Raw genomic sequence first — 6,596 nt, 5'->3', positions numbered from 1 at the left:
CTTCAAAAAGACGTGTTTGTGTCTTGTGTCTCGAGGCTTCATAACGGCCGTTCACAAACCCACGGGCGATGTCGCTGCTGCATCACGTCAGCTGATTGATAAAAACACAATTATCACGACTGCGGTCCATTTTCTGCCCAAAAAAATCTCCTCAAATCCCAAATCCTTCAAAATCCTGAACTTCATAAGTCGTTAAAATGAGTTGGAATATCCTCCAAGCTGTTTTCTTGCCGAGTTAGTTGCTGGTGCTGCACGTACGTATGGCTGAGCCTTCTGGAGCGGGTCAGGCAGCAAACTTATCAAACATTAGAAGGATGCCATCTGTATTCATGTGTGTTTGACAGCATGTATACCACAGATGTAAAAGATTATTTTTGCCTTATCATGTCGGTGACAGTGAAGATAGCACAGGAAATCAGCTCGATGGAACACAGGAGATGTGAAACTGAAGAAACCGCAGCATGCCCGGATATTTGTTTTTCAGTCGGATGCATGTATGTTGGTGAGGATTTCTTTTTTTAAAAAGAAAAGTATTACACTCATTTTAATGCTACAAGAGGATGTCCTCGGGACAAAAAGGAACAACTGTCTGGTGACCTGTTGCTGCACAAAGAACACATGTAAAGCCGTGCGGACGCCGGCGAGGCTTATTGTGCCGAGCGCTACCGCCACGCTTCTTTCTGCTTCAGCGTTCAGTCGGCTGAGCGGACTTGACAGCAAGTTCAATGTCAGCAGCTCTGACTGTTCACTTTCTTAAAGGTAACTCTCATGCTCTTTTCCAGCTCCGTACTTTGCACTTATTCAGACTGAGTGTGAAGAATTTCACTCATAAAACGTCCCGATGCTGATTAAGTTTTTGTTTGGTTTTTGATTGTGAGTTTGATGACATTAATTAGCCACCTACAGAGCTTAGATTAAGGTCAATTGGACGGACTATCGTCGTGCCGCGGAGTCTGAGAGCAGACTGCTGACAGATTTTTAAAACCGTTCCTTTCTCAGCTGTCATTTCGGCGTCAGATTGATGCGTCCCTCCTCCGTCCTCCTCCCCCCCGGTTCACCTCCAGTTTTCATCTGAGCCTTTGGATTCATGGCTGCTCTCACTGAGCTCATCAGGGGTGTTGCTCTACATCACATCCATCCAGACATTCAGGGACTCCATCACATTACAGCTAATGGTATCATCACCGTCTTAAAATGACATCACCAAGCTGGCAAACAATCAGACTCCACATACATCTATTCAGCGTCCTGTGTATGTCAAATTAATGCATTTGATCTCTCTTTATCCTCTAATTCTCTCCTCAACAAAATACAGATGAGAAAATATAACACGAAATAGCTGCAGAAACAATTACTTACATCTTTAAATATATATTTACCTTTTTTTTTGGTTGAATTTCTGAACAGAAACTAAAGGCAAACTAAAGTATATCCGCAAAGGAAATAACTCTTGAGTTTCAGTCCCTAATTTTCAGAGCACTCAGACACCAAAATAAGCTCCGAGAAGTCTGTGATTAAGGAAGAGTCAATATATTAACTGAGAGATACTTGACTCTCATCATCTCTCGTCTTTACGTTGCTGCTGTGATGATAATTTCTTCTCAACCTATGAAAAAGGTCGATTTTTTAAAAAAATCTTACATTTAAATATATCCTTATTAGTTTCTCGCCTACATGTTTGTAGAGGTAGCCGACTATCCAGACTGTCCTCTCCAAAAACATATTCTGACCTTTAGTGTTCGAATTGCAGAGATTGCTCCTCGTGTCCAGTGTTGAAAGTCAGAGCTGACTTATTCCAACTTACGTAGGTAAATAAACGTACCTAATGTAACTAAATGTGCTCATCTCAACCACAAAAAAAATGATATTTTCCTAAATCTAACCAAACTGTGCCTGTTTTACAACCTCATTAATGTGTTTATTATTGTTACCGTGACGACAAAGGTCCGGTACAGTGTGTTGGTCCTACACGGGCTGCTGGAAAAAAACAACATATACTGTATGTTGTTTTGGAGTCATTTCAGAATAAGAAGGTGTGGGTCTATCCGCTGTCACTTTAAGAGGACAATATAAGAATATATAAATATTCTACTGCCAACAAACTTTGTGGGTGGATCAGTGTGTCGGTGTGACTGAAGTGTCATCACAGACTCCTAAAGTTGTGCGTGGCTGGCAGGCAGACTTTGTCAAAGCTAAATGTCAGCCAGGTCTTAACCTGTATTGATGGCACAGGCTCCACTGTCAGACTAATGCCTTTTTTTAGGAGACAACACAGAGTGAAAATCATTTCAAAACAAGTCATCTGCATATCATATCACACGATTACACCGTGTTGGATCGATGTTTCACTTGAGGAGAGGAGAAGTAATTGATCATTTAAACGTTGCCGAGATCGATTTTCCATTTAAGGTTATTTCTGTATTTGTGTTGTTTGAGAGAAAGATAGATGTTTTCTTTTTATCTGTAAGTGATGAGTAACAGATGTAGAAGTAATTAAAAAAAAATGTATATGTAAAAAGGGTGAAGAGGACTTCCACCAACTCAATTTATTTTAAAATAGGACCTTTTGGAGACTGTAATTGAAAATCAAGCCCACCTATGCAGGAGGAAGCATCTTTGTTTGATTTGTAATGCGTTTCAGTTTTTCTTTGGCAGTCCGTGGAAAGAATAAAAGGAGATTTGATATACTTGTGACATCAGGGCCACATAGTCTTCTTTTACGAGATCACACATAATGACTTGAAGAGGGGAAAAAAACTGATAGAATGACAATATTTTTTTCAAATACACGTACATACTGCCGCAAGCCAGCCAGCCGCCGGGATTCGATGTCGTCTAGCAGAGCAGAATGAGGAAGCCGAGTCTGGTTTCTGTCTTTTAAATCTTCAAACTTGTTATTGAAATTTGAATACAGCAACGGAAACAGACTCGGAAATAAACCACCCAGGCGATGTAAAGTAAAAACGGCTCAACAGGCCGAGCGTATGTGTATGATGAACTCGACAAGCAGCTCCAGACTTACGAAGCGACAGACAGCCCGCTCCTGTTAAATCCATGCGTGAGAGCAGCGCTACAGTCGGGCTGAAAACTCGGCCACCTTCTTGCTCATTGTTTAAAACTGTTCGGATCATCTGCAGCCTGACGTTTTAACATTTACTTCTTATGTCTCTCTTGTTTACGTAGACGAGCACCTGAAGTGCCTTATCAGTGATTGCAGGCTTTGTTTTGATGCCATTTCCAAAACCTTTGTGGATATCGAATTGGTTTCCAACTCGATCCATTTTCCCAGATGGATTGAGTGATTGTTTCATCAGCCTCAATACTGCATTATAAACCGTTGTATTACAAGAGTGAGAGCTTTGTTCCCTTCGTCGCGAGCAAAACTTTGCTCTAAAACAGGGACCACATTATGCAAATGTGCACTGAGGACATCATCCATGTAAGACTTTCCTAAAACAAACTTCGGGGGTTGTTTCACAAGCGAGAACGTGTTCCTGTGTCACCGTGCTGCTGCGTGCATCCCTGCTAGCCGTGCGTTATCCATTCCGCTGCTGTATTAATGGGGCAATTGATCAACGGCAGACTCGTGTATCCCAGAGAACTGCTGATCACTCACCTACAGCGGTGTCCGACACCAGGCGCACCGATCGGCGCCGCAGAAGCCGGGATGATTACGGACGCATGGCTGGGCCGAGCAGCGAGAGGAGCCGTCGCCCCCTTCGCCCTCCTCGTCTGACAGCCCGACATCGAGAGGAGGAGGAGCGGCGGTGGAGGAGCTGGGGATCGGTTCAACAAGGCAGAAACCTAACAGGGATGAAAACACAGGTGTAAAGCTCAATCAGAGCTGAGGGCACGCTCGAAGGGAGACAAATGCTCCCCAGCGCTGTCAATATAATGATGTGCACTTGAAGAGACATAACATGTGATCGTATGAAGTGAAATAAAGATAGAACAGTTTGCATCAATTGCTTCTGCTGGAACGGAGTGGGGATACAGAGCCAACAATTTCAGTATTGGCATTTGATTGACACATGTGTCCAGCAATCTCTTGAACTGCAGATGGGAATCAGCTCAATCGCCTGTCTTTCATGGTGAAATATCAGAAAACAGATTGTACGTTTGCTTCGTTTCACCAGAAATAACACAGCGAAGTGTCGCCTGAGGTAGAGAAAGATGACAGGCCAACTGGTACGAAGAAGGAACGGGACAAGTGGAGAGAAACAAACAAACAAATAAAAACATTGTCTATTTGCTTCTGGGTCTGAAAAAATTAGGCTGACGCAGAAGTGCCATGAACTGCAATACCACCGAGTGCCACTAGAGGTCGGCTCCAAAAAGCCTCCAGCTCCATAGACTCCCATTCAACTCGTCTCATGAAATTCAAAGTCAATCAATTTTTTCCACAAGTTATATCAGTGTTATTAGCTAAAGTCAATTATTATTATTAGTTTTCTGGCAGCCCATCTGAAAATAATCCTGTCATAAATTTGAAAATAAGCTTTAAAAGGCTGTGTTTTGGGTTCCTGTCTGTTTGATTGACAAGCCTAGGCTAGAGGTGGGCGGGACGTAGTATCACTGGGTTTCCAATCAGATCAGTCAGATCCACCGCTCGCTCCTCCCCCAGCTCTTCCAAATACGGCCCAAAATCCAAACTCAAAGCTTCATAACATGCGTAACAGACAAACCAAAAATCAAAATGAGTGACATCGCTTTTGGTTGACGCATGATTTGTACATTAAATATGTAGAGATTGGTATTTTCAAACATACTAACACAACACATTTTAGAGGTCTAATAAGCATTGATTCCCATATTATGAAGGAAAAAACAATGAATTTATCTTTATGAATGCAGAAGCACGACAACAAGCCGTCTCAAGATCCACATTTTTCGTTCGGTCTCCATCTCGTCTCTGTGGCGTCCTCGTACCGCTCTTCCCAGGGATCACTTGTCCATCACCCAAAAAATAATGTGCTCTCAGAGCTGGACATTACTCCGAGAACTGTAAACCCCCACGATGCACCGCTACAACACAGAGCTGGGTTTGTTGAAGCATTCAATCAATGCAGGAAATGATCACTTGCACCAGTTTATTTCACTCTACTGTAAATCAGAGTGTTCACAATGGAGGCAGTAAAGCTGTATGATAATGCAATGTAATGCAACTAACTCTGAAATGGTGGTAGAGAGAGGCTTCGGGTTGCAATCCACATGGATTTTTGTCTGGGAAGGGCAGTTATAGCTGTTTTTTTTTTATCTCCGGGTGGGTTTTTTTTTTTTTTAGGTCTGACTTTGCAGTAGTGGGAATGTTGCTCAAGGATCTCTAAATCTAAAACATTTTTTTTTTTTTTTTCAGCTCAACTTTCAGTTTTCAGCTCGTAGACCCAGGCCGAGGCAGCTGCCGTTTTGGGAACTTTTAATGGAAATTTACTTAGGGTTTGGAGATATAAAATGTTGATCAGATATGGCTTCTGCCAGACAGACTGAAGAGCAAAGACCGCTGCAGAAAGTGGAGCAGCTAAAACCATCTCGTTTTTGTGAAGTAGCCTGTCAAATTAATGCTTCACCAATTACTGCGTTTTTGTGTAACGTGATAGGGTCTGACTTGTACTGAAGAACCCACAGAAAATTATCAGATCACAGATCTCTTCAGCTCTACAGAGAATTTTAGCTTCTTTCAGCTTTTTGTTTTGCTGCTCACAATGTGCAACATACTGTTTAGACACTGCTCTTATTAACAGCACTAAAGCAGCTTTGCAAAGAGGGAAAATCTCTGATGAACTCCCTACTTCCTAGCAAACAGCACTATTAAGCAAAGTTAGCTGGATAATATCATGGAGTATTTATCAGCTACACATATATAAATCTCAAAAAGGAGCATTATAATGTGCTAATGAGCTAAATATCTGCTAACATATTGGGAATTTCAACGTTATAAGGTAAACTTTTTTCCTAATCATTTGTATTTGCATGCACGTAACACAAGTTTATGCAGAAAAAGACAGTCTTAAAGAGACAGTATATTATTCATACAGTTAATAATGAATAGTATATGACCAGCCTACAGCTGCCATTGTTTCTTTTTTGCACCACACAACCCTCTTTTGTGGTCGTATTTTCAGAAGGGGTGGAGGAGGATGTTGTTTACTTCATAACAGCCCAACATGCTCAGAGTGAAAATGAATAAACAATTCAAATGTGTGAAGGAAGCTTCAATGTAGATGGACCTTATAATGTATGAAAGCATTAAAGGGTGCCGATGGGGTTTACGGTTAGTGATACCAGCGGTTTGGTTGAGCGATCTGGAGATGTCAAGTAGGAAATTTACTGGGAGATAAAACATTGACGCCTTCCCTTTCTTTCTTTTCTTTTTTTTACCCAGTTTTGAGTCTACGAATCGAAGTCCCCTCAGAAACCAATCCTGAAGGCAGCCCGGTATTGAAAGTTGAAGGCCACACACTGAATTCTGATCGACTTGGTTATTGTAAGCTCACTGATTTCATTCAAATTCAGTTTTGGCGCAAAAATGCAAACTACAAACACCGGTGTGAAGTGGTAGTTACATGAGCTACCGGAGGACATTTAGGGGGGAAACG

This window comes from Brachyistius frenatus, unplaced genomic scaffold (genome assembly GCF_029030835.1).
Source record: "Brachyistius frenatus isolate BFR_SWC_R1_liver_20210118 unplaced genomic scaffold, ASM2903083v1 Contig_65, whole genome shotgun sequence".
NCBI lineage: Eukaryota > Metazoa > Chordata > Actinopteri > Embiotocidae > Brachyistius > Brachyistius frenatus.
Note: the sequence above shows the minus strand (reverse complement) of the source record.